We start from the raw sequence: 23,457 nt of genomic DNA, 5'->3' as shown, positions 1-23,457 counted from the left end.
GACTTGTCCGACTCTCGATTTCGGCTCCGGTCATGATCTTACGGTTTGTGAGATGGAGCCCCAAGTCGAGCTCTGGGCTGACGGCACGGAAGCTACTTGGGATTCTCTCTCTCTGCCCCTCCCCCTGCTTGCATGCATGCTCTCTCTCTCTCTCTCACTCAAAATAAATATTTTTTAAAAAGTAACTGGCAAAGCCTAAGTGGCAAAAAGAGAAGGTGGGGAGAGGAAGGAAACTCTTTGATTTTCCTCTTTGTTTCATCTGATGTTTTGATCTTTGCATAAATTTAGCAATAGACAAAATAAATACAGCTAGATGAAAATGATTGAAGATGCACAAAACAAAATAGGTAAGTTTAGCCCTTAACAAATTCATGGGAACAATTATACTGAAAATAAAATGAATCCATTTGCAAAGAGACAGGCTATAGATTAAAAGTATTACTTATTGCAGAATCTCCTTAAGGACTGAAATATGAGTGGTGGGCAACAAAATTGTTAAAGGGCCCATGAAAGGGTCAGTAATAAGAGTGAAAGTAATCCTAGAAGTGCAATAGTCTCCGGGACAGGCAAGAAAGTGGGAGGGATCTGCTTGCGTGGGGTAGGGGAAGGGAAGGCACGCCCAACAGGAAATGGCAGACATGAGTGATAGCGACAGGCAAGATCCGAACGTCAGTAATAGGTTAAATTATTTTATAAAATGTTTTCACAGTGGCCAAGTGCTGAAAATGCAAATTCATAAGGAAATTAGGCAAAATACAACAGAAACTATTTGTTCAACATGAAAAGAAAAACACAAAGACAGGAAAGGACAGGAAAGGAATACTACAACATTATGAAAACTGAAATGTCATCTTTCTCCCATGTTTCTTTTCCTTTTTCCCTTTCTTTCTTTCTTCCTTTTTCTTTCTTTTTTTTTTTTTTTTTTTTTTGGCTCTAAAATGACTCCAGAAGGATTAGGAGGAGCGGAGCGGCAAAAGAACCAGGGAATCTCCTTTGGAAAAACAAACAGGATTTCCAAAATTCATTTATGCTTCTCTTCATCCAGTTTAGTCTGCTTCTTTCCTTTCTAAATGCTTACGTGCATGCTTTCTCTGCCTGGTATTCATAAGCGAGACATTTTTGAAATATATAGCTTCATACCAGTAATGGGGTGGGGTAGGATAGCACACAAAGGAGTTTGCATTTCAAATATCAGCACAAAGAACTCCTTATTGAAACATGTAACATTTCCGACTCCAGGAAGGCACAATTGGCTTCATGTGTCAGTGGTACATAAGACCTTCCAAAAGGACGCAACACGAATGGACTACCACGTGTAGTCCACAGCTCATCGTAACACAATCCAAAATACGAGCCGGTGTTTCCACCTCCGACACTATGTGAGTTTTCAGTCTGCTTCACATTCATGGGGGTTCCGTTGAATGAATAATACCATACTTAGGGGGAAAAATTATTTGGCAGAACAGAAGGACAAGGAGGGGATAGAAGGAGTAATTGACATGGAAAGTCATTTGATATTACCAGTTAAGCTCCAGAATTGGGGTTTTGAGGATAATTCCAAACAAAATCCCAGACATTGGTTTGGAAACTGTTTCTCTATTAATCTGTGTTCTACTTTTGTGAAGTTCCAACGAATGACATCCCCAAATTATAAATGTTTTCTTCAAACCGAATTTCCTATGAATTGGCAACAATTAGTTTAATTGGATTGAAGGAAATAAGATTACTATTGAGAAGGATACGTTTGCTCTGAATCTCCCCGAGGAAAATCTATTCTGTTTCGGTAAAAGTATGAACCATGGTTATAAATAATTCATTAAACAACGCAGTTCTATGATAAATTTGAGGGCTCACTTAAATACTGACATCTTCTCTGTAATATCAGCTATGATTCAATGTATTACGGGGAATGGTCTTCTTCTCTAACATTTTTAATTCCAGTCAGTCAACAAACAGTATGATATTAGTTTCGGGTGTACAACACAGCGATTCAACACTTCCATACATCACCTGGTGCTCATCAAAGGTGCTTTCCTTAACCCCCATCACCTAGTTCATCCATCCCCCGGCCCCCTCCCCTCTGGTGACCATGAAGTTTGTTCTCTATAGTTAAGAGTCCGTTTCTTGGCTTCTCTCTCCCTCCCTCCCTCTCCCTCTCTCTCTCTCCCCTTTGCTTGTTTTGTTTCTTAAATTCCACATATGAGTGAAATCCTTTGGTATTTGTCTTTCTCTGCCAGACGTCTTTCACTCTCACCAGCATCTTCACAATTTCTCCTGTTGTCCTCATTTATGCGAGTATTTCATCGCATGCATTCATCGGCTCCCTCTTTAGAAACAGAAAACTATGAAATTTTTGCTTAAGTATGTTAATGACTATCATTTCCTAAATAGGCACTCGAGCTCCTTTATATATTATGTCATTTAACCCTCGCGACAATGTTCTCCCCCCTGTTTCAGAGATGAGAAAGCCGAGTTCCTGAAGTGTTGGATAACTTGAGCGAGGCTGCATTCAAACCCACACCTAACACCACCGCCGGAGCAGTTTTCACTACGCTGCGTTGTCTCCGCCGGAAAGAAGATGGAAAGCGAACTATGTAAAACTACCAACTAAATGTTCACTGAGGATGACTAGGACAAACTATATCAGGCAAAATACCTCTTCCAAAAGATTCGCTAAAAAGAGCTTTAAAAAAATGTCCTCGTTCCCTTAATCCTAAATCATTACATTTAAATTATTGGAGATTTAATGGGTAGTGTGTTAGACCCTAATTGAGTGCTTGTTAGCATCTTCATAAATAGAGCATTTACAACGTGTTAATAAAAATTCACAGCACCTACAAACTTTAATTTCTCAATACAATACTTACATCGGGCATAAAGTCTCTTTTCTATAAGAAATTGGCCACCTTCTCCTCAACCAGCCTTGGGCCTGTTTCCTCTGTTCTAATGAGAAGCCTTGGCAAGTTATCACAGGACAAAACACAGAGTGTTTTGTGGCAGAGAACATTTTAGTTGAGTGACCTCATGTGGCTACGTTGGATCACCAAATCGGAGACGCTGAATTCGCTACTGACCCCTCTTTCTGGCATTTCACAGAGGTGAAATGTGAAAATGAGATGTCCTTGGACCAGACACGGGTGAAGAGGAGAGGACTCGTACACCAACTTAAGAATCTGACAAAAATCCATTTTTACTGAACGGGGAGATATGGAAACATGTAGAAATAACACCTTCTTATGTGACTTTACCAGGCAGTTACACATATTTGAAATAAGCCTCTCCAAAGCTAATGTGACCGACATCAATGTAAGAATGAAGGTCTGTTATGAGTTCCATCCCGCATGTTTCCCCCGACAGAGCCCCAACGATAATTTGCAGCAATACACAGAGCTTACAGTAGACAAAATAAAGTGGAATGAAGTCCAAGTGCTTTTTATGTACGCCCAAATCCACCCCTCCGTGTGTGTGTGTGTGTGTGTGCGATTTAAATTATTTCAACAGATCTCAGAATACAAAATAAGGTAACATATAATCATTGTAGGAAATCATGTAACACTAAGCTATATAAGTAAAAGTAATATTCTAACTCTTCCCAAATCCCACAATTTTGTTAGCAGTTTGTACATAGCCTTCTACATCTTTCTTAGGCTCATTGTGATATGTGCCTATTTCCTTTTAACTTTTTTTTTTTTTCAAAACACTATTACAGTGCTGCACAATTTGCTTTTATCATTTACCAATACATCACTGATGCTCTTTGGATGAATGCACGAAGACACTCGCTCTGTGTACACAGTCATGCAGTGCTAACTAAAATGATCAGTAGAAATAAATGCTAAAGCCCCTAGATCTGGGCCTCTAATTCCAATCCCTACTGCAAGGTATTAGAGTTTCTCGGGAAAATGGCCACTCGCAGATCTCGTTCGGTGGCAGAGAAGACACAAGATGAGCCTGAGACATCACGTAGTGCCAGAAATCAAGGAAGGTGTCAAAGATAAAGTCATTTCAAAAGGACACTGGAAGCAGCTTAAAGAGGTTCCTTCCTGGTCAAGTCGATGACGATCTGAGCAACAGACAGTAAGTGCAGTCAAGTGCACCCACTTTATACGCAATCGCCGTAGAGACTCAGTGTGCGGGAAGGAAAGTACTGTGTGAAGTAAGCCAGCATCTGCACCAGTAAGAAGTACTCAATATTGGGGCACCTGGGTGGCTCAGTCGGTTAAGCGTCCGACTTCGGCTCAGGTCATGATCTCACGGTCCGTGGGTTTGAGCCCCGCGTCGGGCTCTGTGCTGACAGCTCAGAGCCTGGAGCCTGTTTCAGATTCTGTGTCTCCTTCTCTCTGTGACCCTCCCCCGTTCATGCTCTATCTCTCTCTGTCTCAAAAATAAATAAACGTTAAAAAAAAAAAATTAAAAAAAAAAAAAAAGAAGTACTCAATATGGAATAGGAGCTTTTGTGGCTCCAAAGCAAAGCTTCTACTGCACACCATGCTTCCTGATCAAAGCAACGTTTACCCGAAAAGTGCTGAAGGGAGGAGGATAAAGAGACAGCTAGGAAGAGGCAGGTAAGGAAGCCTGAATTTAACTTGCACCGGAACGGAGTTTCTCCAAAGTGGCCCCATTCAACAACACACGCAACACCCAAGGCTGACTCCGGATACGTAAGCAGCGGCCGGATAGGATGGCGTTTAGAGAAACCACTGCAGTCCCTCCAGGACGGATGTTCAGGTGAGCCAAGCGCTCCTCCTTCGTGGCGGCACCTCCCACGGATGTGCCTGAAATGGTGGCAAAGCCCCACCTCACGCCACAGCGTGTTCTCCAGCCCGCGTCTCTGGGATGGAGATTCCTACAGACTAGACTATTCCTTCACTTCACCCTGGTGCCCTGTGGCTACTGGAATTCGGCGCTTACTGCCTCCCGGCCTTGCCCGGCCTTTCCCAGCTGCGTCAAGAGCTTTGTCCCCGGTAGGGATGCTGCCCATCCCCCCTTCGGTTTCACAGAGCACTGCTGACACCATATAATTTCATGATATAAATATAACTTCGGAAGTATAATTTGACAAAATTGTACTGACCACACGAGGCTAAAAGGTAAGGACTGTAACGCAGAAACGCAAATGTGAAACGACACAAAATAGTGTAGCTCCCGGTGTCGACCAGGCCGCAGAGTGGAGCCCTCCTCCCACTAACCACTCACCCTGGCAGGGTTTTGACCATTGTCTCCCCTATCCCCAAACTCTCCTGGGACCTAGAGAGAGGTAACAATAGTTTATCCTTCATCACCAGCCCCAGGTTCCCCTCCTGGGAGGGTACGATTCTGGCCTCCAATGAAGAATTATGCAGATGGGTTAGAGTTACAGCTTCCCTTTGGCATAACCAAAAGGTTTGCTGTGGTCATTTTTCTTCCCCACAACTGAGGAGCAGTCGCCCTCAAAGGAGAATCAAGCATCCATCTCTAAGCAACAAAATAAACCACATCAACATTAGCGTCTTTTCCTCCCTAGGCTTAAACATCCCAGCCTTTCCTCGGGCTCGATTTCGAGGGTACCCTTGCCTCGTGTGATGGCCATTGAGATGTGTTATCCAGAACCCCCTCCCAGGATGGTTGGCCACAGTAATGGTAGAAAATCCGTGCCATCTGGCTCCAAGAGGGATCATTATGATGGGCCATTTCACACCGGAGCTACCCACGGGGATGGCCAAGGCTGACGTGGCCTGAACGGCAGCCCAGCTTCTCCCTCTACCCAATCCCGCTTCCTTCTTCTCCCCTTCCCAGCCGCTGACCCCTTTTCGACATGTGCGCACCGAACTCCTTCCCACGGCATACTTCCGGGAGAAACCGACTTGCAACACCCTGCTACAAGATCCCTGTTAAAACAACTGTGGGCCAATATTCCCATCACGTACTCCACGTAAGGTCTCCTGAATCCATGCAACCCTGGAGGGAGGGCAGTTTCCTTCCAGAAAGAGGCCCCTCCCTCTGATCATGGGACATCCGGGCTTCATCAGGTGAGTCAGGCACCAGCCTTCCAGGCTCCTCAGATGCAAGGAACAGACTTCACATGTCTCAGCTCGGTCTCGCTGACACACTCCCCCAGTAGGCCAGGGGTTAAGGATAAGAGTCCCCCTGCCTTCATTCTTGAGGGGGAAGGAGCAGTGGGACCCTCAGTGCCATTTCCCACAAGGAAACCCCTCCCCACAAGCGCCTCTGAACCCTTACCCTCCATGTCGGTGACTCCTCTCTTCAGGTTTTCCACAGTCTACTGAGAATGACTGCCCTGGTGGTATCTTGGAATGTGGCGGTCATTGTCTTCATTCCTCAGCCAAAAGTGACCCTAGAAGAGCCCCATTTTAACAACGTGTTACATGATGGAAATGCTTGAATATGGCAAGAATACCTTTTGGAAGAACTCTAGCAGTGGTCTCCTCTGAGGAAGGAAATGGAGGAGTAGGGGAGAAGGAAAGGATTGAGACCTACTTTTCACTCTCTTTTGTGCTTTGCGATTTTTGTACCATGTACACACATGTTACACCTATTAGACTGAACCCCACGTACCAATATTTGACCAATAGACTGTACCAATATTTGACCATTTTTACTCATTTTTTAAAATATTTTATTGTTAAGTCATCTCTCCACACCACGTGCAACTCAAACTTACAACGAGATCAACAGTCACAAGCTCTGCCCACCAGCCGGGCGCCCAATACTTGACCATTTTTGGTCTACGGTTTTCTTATTATCTTGTCTACCCTCAGCATAGTCAATTATAGGACACAAGAGGTAGACTACTTGATGTTTCCCCTACCATCAGATTATAAGAGCTACAAGTGGCCCAAACTATCCCTTATCTCTTCCTCTCAAACCCTGACCCTGCTATATCATTTTCTTGCTTACATCTCTCACGCTCTTAAAGTTTGTTTCCCGAAGCTGAATAGAAGCACGACGCAACCTACGGAAGATAAGCAGTGACATTCCCGCTCTGTCCCTAGCCTGTGTCCAGTACTCTCCCCAAAGCCCCAGATAAATAACCCTCTTTCGGGACTCCGCTAAGACACCATCTTCTCAAAGTCTCTAGTCTTTTCTGAATTTCTTCTTGCTGTCTACAGCCCACTGAAGAGAGATTGACCGTTCTGCAGTGCAGATGTCTACCAGAGGCTCTATCGCAGTATTGGCCTTATGCCAATGGCCATCTGCCATTGGAGTGAAGGAGTCTAATGGCTCCTTCATTAGACGAATCTTTTTAAAGAAAAAAAGTTCAGGTCTTCGTATCCCAAATTAGAACGCCACCAAGATCGGACCAGTAGGTTCTGACGGAACAGGATCGAGAAACCATTGCCAAACGAAGGAATGGCCTCGTTGTAAATGCGGGCATCACTCATAGCACAAATGAATTCAACAAATACTTTATGCTGCACACTCCTTATTTGGGTTTGAGTGCAATATTCCGTCTGAGCGTGCAGTGGGTTACAACTGTGAATCATTAGCTTATGCGGACTTGTACTCAATGATCCGTATATGATAGATGTCTTGGATACACAGTCCTAGCACACAGAAATGCACTCTTTCTGAAAACATACCTTGACAAAGGAGGGTAGCCAGTAAGACCCTGGCTCCTACAGACGATAATTCTGTTATGCTTCATAGCCTCCAAATTTCTATCTTGCTTCGAAGTGATGAAGAATTTCGAGTCTCCAAGGAGGACAAATAACATGAGAAAACTTTGTCAGGAAACTACAGGCCCTCAGGGCCAGAGTTTAGAAAACACTTATGCAGGTGAGGCTGCTTTCAAGAAGTTTCGACTATATAAATTCCTCTTTGTCAGAGTCACCGTGTATTAGTCTAAGACAGCTATTATATTTTCTTATTATAAGCATGCACTGTGTCCCGCATCTGGAGCACTTGCCAAATTGTAGATTTATTCCTATTTCTATACATCTGTGAAAAGAATGTGTGTTCTGTTTCATCAGGGAGTTACTTGAAGTCACAGGTTGCTAATTCCAAATGAATAGAAACAGTGATTAATCTGGGAGATACGAGCTCGCCACTATTCCTGTAACAGATGTCCATTATGATGAGCTACACATTTGTTCCGTGTTTACACTAGAATTTAAAAAAAGGAGGGTCTGACCGTTTTGTGGAAGAAAGAAAGAAAGAAAGAAAGAAGAAAAAAGAAGGAAGGAAGGAAGGAAGGAAGAAAGAAAGAGGAAAGGAAGGAAGAGGAAAGGAAGGAAGGAAAAGGAAAGGAAGAAAGGGAAGAGAAGGGAGAAAGGAAAGGAAAGGAAAGGAAAAGAGAGGAGAGGAGAAGAGAGGAGAGGAGAAGAGAGGAGAGGAGTAGGGAGGGGAGGCGAAGGGAGGGGAGGTGGGAAGGAGGCATTAGAAAACACTATGAAAATGTTTATTCAGGTGCCAGGTTAGATGCGTGGAGATGTGCGGTACGTCTGCAGGGTGGCAGATAAAGAGTGGGGGCGGGGGGGTACAGAATGAGGGGAGAGAGGGGGGAACCCGGGGGTAAATGTTCCTGGCTTCATTTCAGGGTGTGGATATTAACTCCGTTCATCTCACTTGGCTGACAGAAGCACTAATGCCAAAACCGGCAATTTCATCAGCATCAGCTACACAGAAGATGGGATTTCAGAGGGAGGCACAAGAAAAGGGAGAATGATGTATGTAATTTTATTCAAATAATTAAAAACAAAGTTGGCAGTCTATCTTCCTGTCAAGAAGAATAAATGTCAGACTATGGAGTTGGAAAGGGGAGCGCAAGGGGCTTCCTGCTGCTCCACATTAACTCTGGTCCAATACAAACTCTATAGTTGACTCTTCACAAAAACATCCATTTAAAAGGACCCTCCTATGCTTTTTTTGCGGTCATTCTGTGAGCAGAGCTCACACGGCTCTAGAGGACACAGGCCAGGAGTAAGTGTGGAGGAGGCCGCCTGCCGGAGCCACACTAGAGCCACGAGCTTCACAGCCACAGACACGGGGTTCGTACAACCCGAGCTACTTCTCCCGAAGGAGAGGCGTGTGAGGTTTTCCAGAACTTTCCTTTCTCTCCTTATTTACCTCCTGTCCTCCCGTGCCCAAAAACCGCGGCAGGGCCCGGCCTAGGGCAGGAGCCAAATAAATAAACACATACGTACACATATACACATACACACGCATACTTTTTGAATGGATTAAAAAACTTGATAACTGACCTGTGGACATGAATGCATAATATTTATCAATACATTCATTATCTTCTGCATTTGTAGGCTCACTGGATTATAACAGATGCAATATCATAGCCAAACGTTAAAGAATCCTCTCTGAATGTCACAACGTGGCTGTTACATGTCCTAAACTATACCTTTCCAGAGTTTTTCAACAGCAACCGTTTAGAGGGGGCAAGCTCCATTTCGTGACTGACAAAGAGAAAGGATTCGCACGGCCAAGTGACAAAAAATAGAGTTCAAACACGCTCAGTGAGGGTTTTGCTTCGAAAGCATTTTGAGCCCTCTTCCTCTAGATTTCCGGTAATGTGTCAAATCGCTCTTCCGCTGCTTCTAAAATGTTGAATTTCGGACACAAAATGCTCCCCTTTCTGCAACACTTCCCGGTCCATGTGGGAACTGGGCTTCTGCGGGAACGGCACGACCATGGGAACAGCAGATTGGTCTACTTTTCGCAAGGCAGGGAGCAAAATGCTGCAAAGGTAGCCAAAATGATCAAGGGGGATGCGGTTAATGAAACATGACACGTTGCTATGCCAAGTTAGAAGGGTTGGTAAGTGGGTACTTTCAGACAGCTGAAAGGTTCCTTCTGGCATCCGAAATGGCTTTGCGAAAGCCTTAGTATTTTAGTCTAATCCCGCTGAGCCAAGGTGATGATGACAGAGACAAAAACCCTTACGTTTTGAAGGAAGCGGGAATGAGGACAACACGGGAGTCGGCAAACGTTTGCTGTAAAAAGGCAAATAGCAAATATTCTTGGCCTTGTGTGCCGCCTGGTCTCTGCTGCAAATACTCAAATCTGGCTCTACGGTTCAGCACAGTGGCCATCGACAGTATGGAAACAAATGGGCACAGCTGTGTCCCGATCAAACTTTATCTATAAAAGCAGGCGACAGTCTGGATTTGACTCACAGGCCATAGTTCGCTGACCCCTGAGATACGATGCAAATGGCTCTCCAACAGACTGAAACCTAAGGAAGGACCTTATCTCAAGGTCAGATTGAAAATCTTAGTGCTTTTTAATTCTCTATATTTTACCATGTGCTTAGCAGCACTTCTGATTCCTGTGCAGATCGGATGCTGTTTGCCTTCCAACAGCATTTCCCTTCAAGGCATCGAGATGCACGTCTTTTATCAAACTGAGACAACAGTCAGTCAGTACAAGCTGAGACAACAGGGTCATTCGGAACATTCCAGGAATAAAGAATTTAATATAATAATCAGGGCTTCCGTCGGAATCCATTAGCACAGTCGGGTCAGGAGAATCACTAGGAAAGACCAGGGACGCAGACACTGACGATCTCAGCCTGGCATAGCAGTGTGGGTGCTTGTCCGAGCTCTACGGGAGTCTGCTCCCAGAGAACCTCGGAGAAACCTCGGTCTGCACCAGCAAAGCACCTGGTTGTGTCCATCTCTCCCGGCAAGGCCGCTGTGAGCCTCCCGCCTGCCCAACATCCCGCTGCAAACAGCCCTGAGCGGAACGGCTTCCGCTCCTCTGTCACCTGAAAAAAAAGCCCCCCCCCCCCCCCCCCCCCCCCCGCTACCATCCTCGGCAACCCTCACGTGGGACGCTACAGGGAAGGGGACTGTAAGAGAGTCAGTCCCCTACTTCTCTTCAGGAACTCAGAAGACACCTCGGAAGGGTGGTAGTTGTAGCGATGCACACTCCACCCCTTTGTCCGGGCAGCATGCACTCCTTTCACCCATTTTTAACTTTCAAATAAGTAAACAACATGATGCTTCTATCCTGCTTCATGCAGCCTGAATTGCCTCGCGCTTTCCCCCAAAGTGAGGCTACAAAGTAAGTATTGAGTCATACGTTCCTACGTGATAGTCAAGGAAGGCCAAATTTTATTACCTGTACGGATACATATCACAACAGGAAGAAGTTATGTCCTCACCATCCTCATTCCTACAACTGGCCACGTGACCGCTGTTAGCTTCTATACCTTTCTTCCACCTACTGTTCACGGGGATCACGGACACCCAGCACGCTCAGGTGGGATCGCCATCCGTCCTGAACACCGAGCGGGGATCGGCCACCCTCTGGCCATCATCAGCGACCCCCCTCCCACTCTGGGCGGCAGTCCAGTCCAGATCTCCCCAACCCCGGACCCCCCAGGACAGCCCAAGGCCTCGCCTGTCCTAGTCGTTTACCTCTTGGCAGCTGCCTGGCTCACGGGAGGTAAAGAGATTAGAGTAGGAGTGGGGAGGGGGGAAGCACAGTCTGCCCACACTGCCAAGCTCCCGTCTCCACACGCTCCCCCCACCTCCCATCTCCACATTTTAACCTTTTAATCTGGCCCCTGGTCCTCTGATGGGTACAAATTTAACATGCCTTCAATTAATGTAATCTCCTATTCTCTCTCTCTCTCCCTCTCTCTGAAACCCAATAGATTTTAGACTATCTTTCATGCAAATTACACCTAAAAGGCATGTATTAACTCTCTTGCATTGAAGCTGGGTAGCTGAGCTGATTACAGACTGGGGTTCGTGGATTTAGACTCTGCATGAACACATTTTGCTTTGTACCAAGGAAAAGTCTGTTTCAGAACTTCAAAGTCTAACCCCCTGGCCAGCTAGTTTTCAAATATGTGCTGGTGGTCAAGGGCAAGGATAATGTGTGTGATGGTTCAGTGCAAACCCTACCTCCCATTCCTAAGCAACCAGTAGACTAGACTTCTCTTTTAATGATGGATGTTTAATAGGCAAGGGATGCGATTTTTCTTTTAAAAAAAAAAAGGAAAAAATGGTCAAAATGTTGCCACCATCTGAATAAGCTTTGTCAGTAACAGCCCCCAAAACATCCAGGTTAGAATACCAGTTTCCAGGGGCTCAGTCAGTTAAGCATCCGACTTCAGCTCGGATCATGATCTCATGGTTCATGGGTTCGAGTCCTGGGTCGGGCTCTGTACCGCCAGCCCAGAGCCTGGAACCTGCTTCAGATTCTGTCTCCCCCTCTCTCTGCCCCTCCCCTGCTCACGCTCTCTCTCAGAAATAAACATTTTAAGAATTAAAAAAAAAAAAAGAATACTGGTTTCCAAATCCTTTCCCCTGCCACACATACATGTACATACACACACACACACACACACACACACACACACACACAGGGAGAGAGAGAGAGAGAGAGAGAGAGAGAGAGAGAGAGAGAGAGAGAGAATTTTATAAACCAGATCAAAATGGATTTCACCTAGTTTAAGAGACTAGGCTGCAGTGTCAGAAGCACAGGGCTCCAGTTTTGCTCAGTCCCTGCAAAGACTCCTTTATCACCTAATTTAACATCTCTAAGCATCCTCATTGTTAAAATGAGAATAAGTATAGCTTTGTTAAGAACACGTCCCAACTTTGAATGAGGTGAAATGGCCCGAGGTGTGACCTTTCAAAATCTCCCTAGGGCACTCACCTACCGACCTAAGAGTTACATCATTACCTAGGGAATGCACTTGTTTGTCTATTTTTTATTTGGTTAGAAATCAGATGCTCTGTAGTTACATGTTAATTCATAGATTTCTGTCCAATTGAAAAGATAACCGCAAAGGTTGTGGCTTTAGTGCCCTATTAATCAGTTTTGAATCTATCCTGGAAATCTTATTCCAACACTTTTTTTTCCCCTCAAAATGCCTACAAATACCAAGTTCCTCAAAATGCTTTTGGAATCAGTTGAACCCTCTTATGGTCCTCTCGTTAATGAGTTGAATAAATTCTTGACAGGTGTTCGTTCTGTGTTTTTACAAGATTATGTTTTTAGTTCTTTAAAAATTATACTAACAGTACCTATGTTATGAAGTTGTTATGAGAATTAAATAAAATAAAGCAAATAAAGTAATTAATAGGGCCCTGACATATATTAAGCAGTTAACGCGGCGCCTGGGTGGCTCAGTCGGTTAAGCATCCAGCTCTTGATTTCAGCTCCGGTCCTGATCTCACAGTTTGTGAGTTCAAGCCCCATGTCGGGCTCCACGCTGAAAATGCAGAGCCTGCTTGGGATTCTCTTTCTCCCCCTCTCTCTGCCCCACCCCAACTTGTGCGTGCGCCACGCGCGCACTCTCTCTCTCTCAAAATAAACTTTTTTAAAAAGCAGTTAATGAATGTTAGCTATTATTATTAGCTATTATTTTTTAATGTTTGTTTATTATGAGAGAGATCGCGCATGAACGACAGCGCAGAGCCTGACACAGGGCTCCATCTCATGAATTGTGACCTGAGCCGACATCAAGAGTCAGTTGCTTAACCAACTGAGCCACCCAGGTGCCCCTATTATTAGCTATTATTAAATGCAACGTGATCCACAGGAAATAAAAAATGTAGCATATCCAAACTTCACCCAGAGACACCTATGCAGCTAAAACAAATGAAATAAAATTAAGAGACTATTCATGCTGAGCCCTAGCTTGATTTCCCTGGAGATTTTTGAACCCTCCGGAATTCAGCCCAATGAACGAAGCTTTTGAATTAGCGGCCATTTTCATGGATGGTGCCAGATCTTATAATTATTGGAATCTATAACTGTACACAGAATAAGGATTGTGTCCCATAAAGAAAAAGATACGCAATTGTTTCCACCACACAGAGCCAATAACAGATAATAAAATTAAAATTGAGACTAAAGTAAAAATTAACATTTTTACCCTCCATCCTGCTTTGATATACCTAATTGTTATCCCTCATTTTATTTCCTTCCACTTTAGTGGAAGGCTGGGTTATTCCCTGTTTTTTCTCGAAAAGTCTTCATGTCTTCCTTTGTCGGATTCCAGTAACGGCCAAAAATAATGGTGATTTCCCATGGAAAGCTTGTCCCCTAAAAGAAACTGAAGGATAATGAAAGGAGCATGACCAATTTCTCCAATTTCACTATGATTTTGGTGGCTGTTTATGCCCCAATAACTTTCTCATAAATCCTGACAAAGAGAACTCTGTCAATTTTAGTTTTTGTTTTTTGAATTTGGGGGGCGGGGAGAGGCGGTGTTTGTTTCTCAGAACCTGGCATAGGAGTTAAACCAGCTTTGGATCAGAGGAACCAAGTGAATTGAATAGTTGAGTAGATGCTGGAGTTATTAGAAGTAATTCACAACCTTTCCATACCGATGTCTAAAGAAGAATGAAAAAGCGTCTATAGAAACACAAATAATGGGGCATAAAATTTCCCCACACAAGTACAAGGGAACCAGGTGGAACTGGAGGTTACTCTGCACAGTTCACAAAACCACAGGGGGGGGGCCCATCAAATACTTTTTAAATACCTTCAAACGTTGAAATACAATGAAGGAACCTACTGCACGCATTTGAAAAAGCAAACAAACACATATAGGGACTTAAATCCAGATTCCACATTCAGCTGCTGTTCAGTTCCAGGGACCAAAGAAGAGTAAGTTGAATTTAAAATAAAGTGAAGAAGGGGCGCCTGGGTGGCCCAGTCGGTTAAGCGTCCGACTCTGGATTTCGGCTCAGGTCGTGATCTCGCAGTTGGTGAGTTCAAGCCCTGTGTGAGGCTCTGTGCTGACAGTTCTGAGCCTGCTTCGGATTCTTTGTCTCCCTCGCTCTCTGCCCCTCCCCTGCTTGCTCTCTTTCTCTCTCTCTCTCTCTCTCTCTCTCTCTCAAGAGTAAAAAGAAAGTGAAGACACAGAACACCTCTAGTCATGAAGTGTTCTCTGTATTTGCAGAGCTTACGTATCTACACAAGTTCAGACACACGCACATATTCAGCTACATACACATACACGTATGGATGTACACATGTGTGTTTTATATATATTCACACGATCACATGCACATCTGCTAGCCTTTAAAATGAGAGAACACCACTGAGCAAGTAGAGAAATCAAAACTGAGGTAGCCCTCCTTCAAGGTCACTGCAGTCCCCTGCTACTCAAAATGTGGTCCCTAGACCAGCAGCATCGGCGTCACGTGGGAGCTTGTTCAAAAGGCGGACTCCTAGGCTCCACCCCAGATCTCCCGAATCAGAACCTAGCTTTTAAGCAGACTGCCGGGTGATCTGATGCCCCCATTGAAGTCTGAGAAGCACTGCCCTGCAGCCGGGCCATCCATCTCCAACACTGCCAGCCACCCGTGTCTATTCGGTAACTGGGATGTGATTAGTGAGCCTGACAAACTGCGTTCCTCGTTTTGGTTACAATTAAAACGAAAATTGAGAAAATAAGACCCGATTCAGCTGTTGGACTACTCTTAGGTTAAATACGTTCGGAACAACTCGGTCGCGTCAAGCTAAATATGGATCAAGTATTTCTGATAAAAAACTGAGCAGCTGAGCTCAGTTGGAATGAAAACGAATGTGTGTAAAACGTGTAATTGATCATTTTGGTAATGAGACGTTAAAAAGATAAAACTTCAGATACACTGCGTTAACTGTCATGTGATCTTAAAGTCCACGTGGTAAATAATGGCCTCGGAGGGACCTGATATCTTTTGGGAGCTCCCATCATCCCTCAACAAAACTGTCGAGTTGGGAAAGCAATGCTCAGTTCTTACCCAAAGAGTGAACAACGATCCCCACTGATGTCATCTGGGCTGAAGGCTGGGTGATTGTTTTTTTCTCTCAACTTCACGCAGAATCAAACATACCCGGATGAAAATCAGTGTTTTCTCAGTGTCTCTAGAAACCCGCCACCAGTTCTTCCAGGAATTCTCTCCCGTATCTGATGTAGCGGCTCTCCGGCTTCTGTATGTTTAGGGCCCTCTCCTGGGTAGTTTGTTTAAAAGCAGATTGCTGGGCCCTGGCAATTCACCAGAGATCGGTGCTAGGGTGACAGACCACCCTGGTTTGCCTGGGACAGTCCCGGTTTCGGTTTTAGCACAGAAGGTCCCGCATCCTGGGAGCTGGTCAGTTCTGGGCAAACTGGGACAGTCGATCAACCTACCCCAGGGAAGTGCCTGTTTAACAAGCAGCCCAGGTGATACTTGTGGACCCCAGGTGAGCACAGTTTGAGCCACTGGAAACACAGGTTCTTGAAGACTGGTTGGCCATGTTCTTTCTGAATTAACCAACTACCCCAAGAAGACAGCCACTGAAGCTACATGAATAATCAGTTCCGCAAATAACTGATAGGGGAAATTGCTCTAATTTAATTAAACACATTAATAAATTGTTTAAAACTATGGGAGGGGATCACCTGCAAAAGAAATCACCCTGACAGCCTTGAAGGGAACTCTTTTGTTGTCAGGAATTCAGCAGATCGGGGCTGAGGCAGGGGGAGGGCAGAGTAAATGCGTGGCGTAATTCATGTCAATCTTGAGTTTGAATCATTGTTTCTGTCATTTGCTAGCTGTGCGACTTTAGGGAAGTTCCTTAACCTCTCTGGGCCTCAGTGCTTTCATCTGTAATAATGAAATCGATAATTTCTATTAACACTGAAGATTAGCCGTAAGAATAAGAAATAATGCATTGCATCGGACAAATCCCAGTTCGGGAGTGTTCTACAACATACCTGACCAGTGCTCCTCAAAACTGTCCAAGGTCATCAAAACTAAGGAAAGTCTGAGAAACCGTCACAGCCAGTAATGTGGCATCCTGGAAGCGATCCTGGAACAGAAAAAGAACATTAAGGTAAAAACTAATGAAATGCAAGTAAAGAATGGATCTTAGTTAATATCAATGTATCAAAGTTGGTTTATTGCTTGTGACAAATGTACCATACTGAGGTAAGATGTTAATACAGGACAAGCTGAGTGTGGGGTGTAAGGGAACTCTGTATGTCACTGCAACGTTCCTGTAAATACGAAACTATTCTAAAACTGAAAGTTTATTACCAAAAAATGCCTAGCAGAGTAGTGCCCAGGCCAGAAGCACATGTTAATAAGAGCTGTGACGATTACTGCGAACCGTATATGAGGAATGATCCCAACAAGAAGACCACCATCTTGATTCAACATTTGCAGGAGAAACTAGGAGCTGGAAAGCCTTGGGGATTGGGCTTGAGGGGAGGGAAGATGATGAAAGGGGAGGTAAAGAGGCCATGGCCACTGCGGATTTTGTCTCCAGCACACCCATGCCTGTAACTTCTGCCGTGTGGCCCAGTTGGTTTTCTTTTTGAAGTTGTTCCGAGTCTGTAATTATTTTCTTCATTCAATGGTTCTCTGTTCTGAGCCCAACCTCCTCTCCCCTTCTGCCGGCGTGCGTACACGCACATGCGGCGCACACACGCGGCCCAAGCCTTTATCTGATTTCTCCTTTCTGTATCCACCGTACCCAGCACAGCACCTGACATAGAGTAGAAACTGTATCTGTATTTACTGAACGAAGGACGCGATACCACTGACCGTCAAAGAATGGAGGGAAAACACTCTGTCTGGACTAGAACCAGAATCCTTTCATACATGTTTTCTCCTCCTAGCTTCCTTATAACTCCCCTACTGCTCAAAAAAGGAGAGTGCCCAAGCAGATAAACACAGACACCACTCCATCACCCAAGTCACCTCGTGTGGGGGGCAGGAGGGAAGGGCATTTTGGGACCAGATTTGCTGTCCCACGTAGTAGTTTGCATTTGCAACCACAGGTGATAGACCTTAAACGGAAATACCTTAGTGATAGCTTGTGCTATATCGTACCTTATGTTTTCTATTTAATTTAAGCCTCACGCAAATTTTATTAGATAAGCAGGGCAGATGTTTCTAGCTCCATTTGAGAGACATAAACACTTACGGAAAGGAAGGAGGGAGGGGAGGAAAGGAGGAGGAAGAAAGGAGGAGGGAGGGGGAAAGAGAAGAAGGAAATGTAAGGCAGCCACAGCATTGATAAGTTAATTAATGGGTCACTGTATTAGTCTACTGGGGCCGCCATAACAAAACACCACACGTGGGGTGGCTTAAAACAACAGATACTTCTTTTCCCACAGTTCTGAAGGCTGGGAGTCTGAGGTCAAGGTGCCATCAGCGTTGCTGCCGCGCTGTGTCCTCATATAGCAGAGAGAGCGAGCTCTGGTGTCTCTTCCTCTGATAATGACATCAGCCCATCAGATTAACGCCCCACTCTTAGGGCTTCATTTAACTGTAATGACCTCCTCAAAGGCCCCATCTCCGAGAAGAGTCACATCTGAGGTTAAGGCTTCAACTTATGAATTTGGTGGGGGCCACAACGGAGTCCACAGAAGGATGTTCTCTGACCAGGGGCAAGAGGATTAACAGGACCAGGAGGGAGGAACAATTAGTGGACCAGAGGTCAGCAAACTGGGGCTCCGAAGGTCTCAGTCGAAAGCCACCTTTATTTTGTGAACAAACTTTTACTGGTGCACAGCCACACCCACCCTGGCCACATTGCTCAGGCGGCTTCGCTAGGAGGCAGAGCTGAGTGGCTGTCACAGAGACTGGCACACAAAGTCCCAGATATTTACTCTTCACCCTTCACGGAAGTGTGCTTACTCCTGGGTTAGGCCCGTACGAGATTGCTTGTTTCATCTGCAAAGCAACTCCCTAGGTCAGTATTCTTGCCACTTCGCCGATGAGGCAGTGGAGGCTCTAAGACGAGAAGTGACGGTCACCTTCACGGCCAGCAAGCCTGGAGGAGAACTTGAACATTCGGAAAGGTGCCCTTTCCAGGCCACCCCACCACAGAGCCTTGGGTTTTCTTCTAGACCTCAGAATTGTGTGTGTGTGTGGGGGGGGGGGGGGGTGGCTGCCAGGCCTGTGGTACCTTTATTTTAGATATAAAAGCCACCTTTAAATTGGTAAATCAGGGCACCTGGGTGGCTCAGTGGGTTTAAACGTCTGACTCTTGATTTCAGCTCAAGTCATGATCTCGTGGTCGTGGGATCAAGCCCCACATCAGGCTCCTTGCTGAAGGCCTGGAGCCTACTTGGGATTCTCTGTCTCCCTCTCTCTCTGCCCTCCCCACTCGCTCTCTCTCTCTCTCCCTTCTCTCTCAAACTAAATAAACTTTAAAAATCGGGAAATCATCCCGTCACACAATTGGCTTCCTTCTCCATGTCACAGACTGTTGTCACTCAGGCCTGAACGTCCCACTGTCTCCGGTCACACCTTACTAGTTTTTGTTTATAGCTATTTTAGGTCCTCGGTTTCTTGAAATTCTATTTCGTTTCAGTTTGTTGTGTTTCAGGGCATGTGTTTTATATGATTAGCATTTACATAGAAAGCAGATCACTTGCATTAAGGGAGCCTTGCAAATAATTATGTAGACCTTGCGGGGTTTCCAGGAATAATTTCGGGACTGTTAGTCCTAAATGCAATGGCCTGTCCTTTGCATTGTTAGACAGTGTGTTCCCTTTTCAGCATCCGGTATTGAAAGCAGGGTATTTTCCTTATTGTATTTATTACAACTCGGGTTCCTGTTTATAGAGACATTTGTCAATAGAATACAGTTCTTAGATCCTCTTTGAATTAGTAGAGACATTCCTCAAATGATTTGCACAAGAATCCAGAGCCTTTTCATTAGGCCTGTGGTGGAATTTAAGGAAGCAAAACTGCAATTGTGATTAATATTACTATTGGCTAATGGATCTCTTAGTAGGGCTGGCTTCTTGATCTTTCTGTCCATACAAAGGATCTGCATGCAGATTCGTGCTGCCTTAGCATGTCCAGCATCGTTTCGTTGGGGAGCGCCCTCTTTCCCCTTCGTGTGGTCTAGGTGGGCTGTGAGTTATAACGCTCCAGGCCCCAGCAAATCACATTGCCCCATTCCAGCCTGAGACACAGCGGCTGGTCCAAGGGAAAGTATGTGACCGATAGGAGCTAATTCCCCAGAATGTTAAAGAAGTTGAGAGAGAGGCCATCAAACAAAGGAACACTGTGCTGAGAGAGGGAGGCAGAGCCCCCAGATTGAGCCCCTCTTGAGGTCTTACCCACCCCTGGACTTCCTAGGGATGTGAACCAATAAATTCCTTTTTCTGCTTAACTAATCCAAGTTGGACTTCTCACTCAAAACCCAAAATGTCCTCACTGACATAACATATTTCCAGATTCTCTGAGTGTCCTCAGAAACATGCATCAGCAACTCCCAGAGGGCACAGGGGACTGGGTATTGGGATCCACGGGTCCTCCTCCTAGCTGCAATCTTAGAACTCCTCGGCCATCTCTCTGCCAGGTTGGAGGGACTTAGAAATGGACAGCCTCGGGGCACCTGGGTGGCTCAGTCGGTTAAGTGTCCGACTTCGGCTCAGGTTATGATCTCACAGTTCATGGGTTTGAGCCCCACGTCAGGCTCTGTGCTGACAGCTCAGAGCCTGAAGCTTGCTTCAGATTCTGTGTCTCCCTCTCTCTCTGTCCTTTCCCCGCTCATACGGTCTCTCTCTGCCTCTCAAAAAATAAATAAATGCTAAAAAAAAAAATTAAAAAAAAAAAAGAAAGGGACAGCCTCATTTCGAAGGAGCACATGCACCCCAAAGTTTACAGAAGCACTATCAACAATAGCCAAAGTATGGATAGAGCCCAAATGTCCATCGATGGATGAATGGATAAAGAAGATGTGGTATATATACAACAGAGTATTACTCAGCAATCAAAAAGAATGAAATCTTGCCATTTGCAACTACGTGGATGGAACTAGAGGGTATTGTGCTAAGCGAAATTAGTCAGAGAAAGACAAATATCATATGACTTCACTCATGAGGGTATTGTGCTAATCGAAATTAGTCAAAGAAAGACAAATATCATATGACTTCACTCATATGAGGACTTTAAGACAGAACAGATGAACACAAGGGAAGGGAAGCAAAAATAATATAAAAACAGGAGGGGAACAAGACATAAGAAACTCTTCAATATGGAGAACAAACAGAGGGTTCCTGGAGGGGTTGTGGGAGGGGGGATGGGCTAAATGGGGAAGGGGCATTAAGGAATCTACTCCTGAAATCATTGTTGCACCATATGCTAACTAACTTGGATATAAATTTAAAAATAAAATGAAACTAAAAAAAAAAGAAATGGACAGCCTCTAGGACATGGGATGCCACGTCATTTCTTGGATGTGTGTATGCTGTTATGCATTCCTGAGTTCTACAACTCCAGGTCCTTTGACCCGTCTTGGAGTAAACGCAAGACAAAAGCCTTATGCTGGGACACTGATGGTATCGATTGAGGGGCGGGGGGGGGGGGGGGGGGGGGGCGGGGGGGGTGGAGAAGACCAAGTAGGATTAGTGGCTGGGCCCACCACATTGACGATGCTGGACAGACTGAGCTAGCCACAGTCTGGGGCCACGGATGGACCCCAAACCTACCAGTGGTCCCAAGCACAGCGACATAATCAGGAAGGAGAAATAAAGCCCCACATACACTACCAAGTGGCTGCAAAAATTACCACTTTGGTGAAGACACATTGTTTTCCTCCTTTGTCTTCCAAAAGATACCCCTCGGGACCTGTGTAAACTCTGCCTCACTAGATTCCTCAAGTGTCACCTCAAGTGTAAGCTATGACTCAGAGTTTCCTGAGATAAACTCCACAACCTTCCCCCTCCCCAGAGGAAAGGTCCCGACTGAGGCCTGCCCGCACCAGCCAAAACTCGGAGCCAGATGGCGGGCGATGCCTTAAGGCCAAGGGCACTGTGCGTTTCCGTGTGTTTGCAGGTAATGATAAACAAGCATGCTTCTTCGCTGGCTCAGTTCTTTGCAGTTTAACTTGGCTTCCTCTGTTTCAGACTGATGGGAACCCAAGTCCATTCCTAAGACCCACAAGGAAGGAAAGCTCTTTGTGTTAAAGGCGGTCCGCCAAGGTGCTAATTCCATCTTTGGTAGGTTTTTCCCAGGACTGCGTTCCTCATCCAGGAATTTCTCTGAGCTCCGTGGTTCTCACGTCCAAATTCCAACTTTGAATAAATAAACCAGCTAAAGTGCTCGGTTGCCCCAGGGAATAGCCGGGCGGTTTCTGAACCTCCATCGCCCCCAAGTGGCCATTTCTTTTTGTCTAGGATTTTCTTAAGCCAGAAGGTTTAGGATTCTTCCCTCCGAAACTATTAAAAAAAAAAAATTTTTTTTTTAAATTCTGACACCGAAGATTATGAAAAGTTTGTGTGGAGGCCTGTTAGTAATGTCAAACTAAGAGCTGCTGGGTCACAGGGTCACAGATTCATGCAACTGACAAGAAGCATCCAATTGGACAGATCTCACCAATTGGGGGGCCCCTTGTAAAAAATTCCTGCAAAGTCTAACATGAAAGTGATTACCTCAAATATGTTTTTTTTTTTTAATTTAGAGGATCCAGACCTGGGGTTCCATTTGTCTGGTCCAATTAAACCACTACTGGGGGGCCTGGATGGCTCAGTTGGTTAAGCATCCAACTTTGGCTCAGGTCATGATCTCATGGTTCGTGGGTTTGAGCCCCGCATGGGGCTCTGTGCTGACAGCTCAGAGCCTGGAGCCTGCTTTGGATTCTGTGTCTCCCTTTCTCTCTGTTTCTCCCCCTCTTGCTTTCTCTCGCTCTCAAATAAATAAAACACTAAAAAATAATGTAAACAATAAACCACTATTAATAACTATAATTTTTTAACTTGTATTATCCCTTTGTAAACTCTTCCACCATAAAATGTCTTCTAACATTGTCCAAGGTGATGAGAAAACATTCAATGCCAACAAAAATGAAGGTTTATAAACCACGCGTGGACAACTTTGCAAAAGCCAACATTAAACCGGCACAAAGTACATAGAAACATCACTGCTGGGTTGGCAAAACTTTCAGCAGATCATACACAAAGAGACAGCATCAAAAGCATAAAAGTTGTAGTGATTTCAAACTTCAACACGATGGAAACTCAAAAATAGCTGACAGAGTTGCCCTAAGTCATCAGAGTTTAAGGACATTAAATCGTCTCACTGGTCAGTAGGGACTGATGTACGTGCCTTAATTCATCACCCGCCCAACCACCCACCTACCATCCCCCCCATCCCACCCCCACCCCCCTGGTTGGTTCGCCCAACCACCCATCCGCCCATTCTCCCACCTATCCGCTTTAGGTTAAGAAAGGTATCCTATGGTAAACAAAAGAGAAAGAATGTGTCTTCAGAACAGGGATAATTTTGCAGCCACTTGGTAGTGTGCTGTGGGCTTTGTTTCTCCTTCCTGATCACCCTCATCTGTCCATTGCTACGTTAGGCATGTGGCAGACACCGGGTGAGGTTCCAAGGAGAAGAGATGGTTAAGATACAACGCCCGCTTTCTTGGTTCTGGAAGCAAAAGAGAGTTTCCAGGTGTTTCAATCTGCTCTCTAGTCTGAGGGTCCATTCCCAGCCTAGGCTGCACAGAGTAGACACGAGAACGCATCCCGCCACAGCCACTGAATGT

At 45.1% G+C, this 23,457-nt stretch overlaps 1 protein-coding gene across 1 annotated transcript in view; it reads right to left on the bottom strand.

Moving 5' to 3' along the window:
• MID1 (midline 1) overlaps positions 1-6,332 on the bottom strand; it is a 547,050-nt gene extending 540,718 nt beyond the window's left edge. Inside the window, exon 1 of the mRNA XM_019417856.2 lies at positions 6,220-6,332. The gene's annotated coding sequence lies outside the window, so the exon portion shown is untranslated. The remainder of the gene's footprint in view (positions 1-6,219) is intronic.
• Positions 6,333-23,457: the final 17,125 nt, after the last annotated feature.

Source organism: Panthera pardus, unplaced genomic scaffold (genome assembly GCF_024362965.1).
Source record: "Panthera pardus isolate Hobbes unplaced genomic scaffold, ASM2436296v1 HiC_scaffold_27, whole genome shotgun sequence".
Lineage (NCBI taxonomy): Eukaryota > Metazoa > Chordata > Mammalia > Carnivora > Felidae > Panthera > Panthera pardus.
This window is presented reverse-complemented; position numbering and strand designations above follow the sequence as displayed.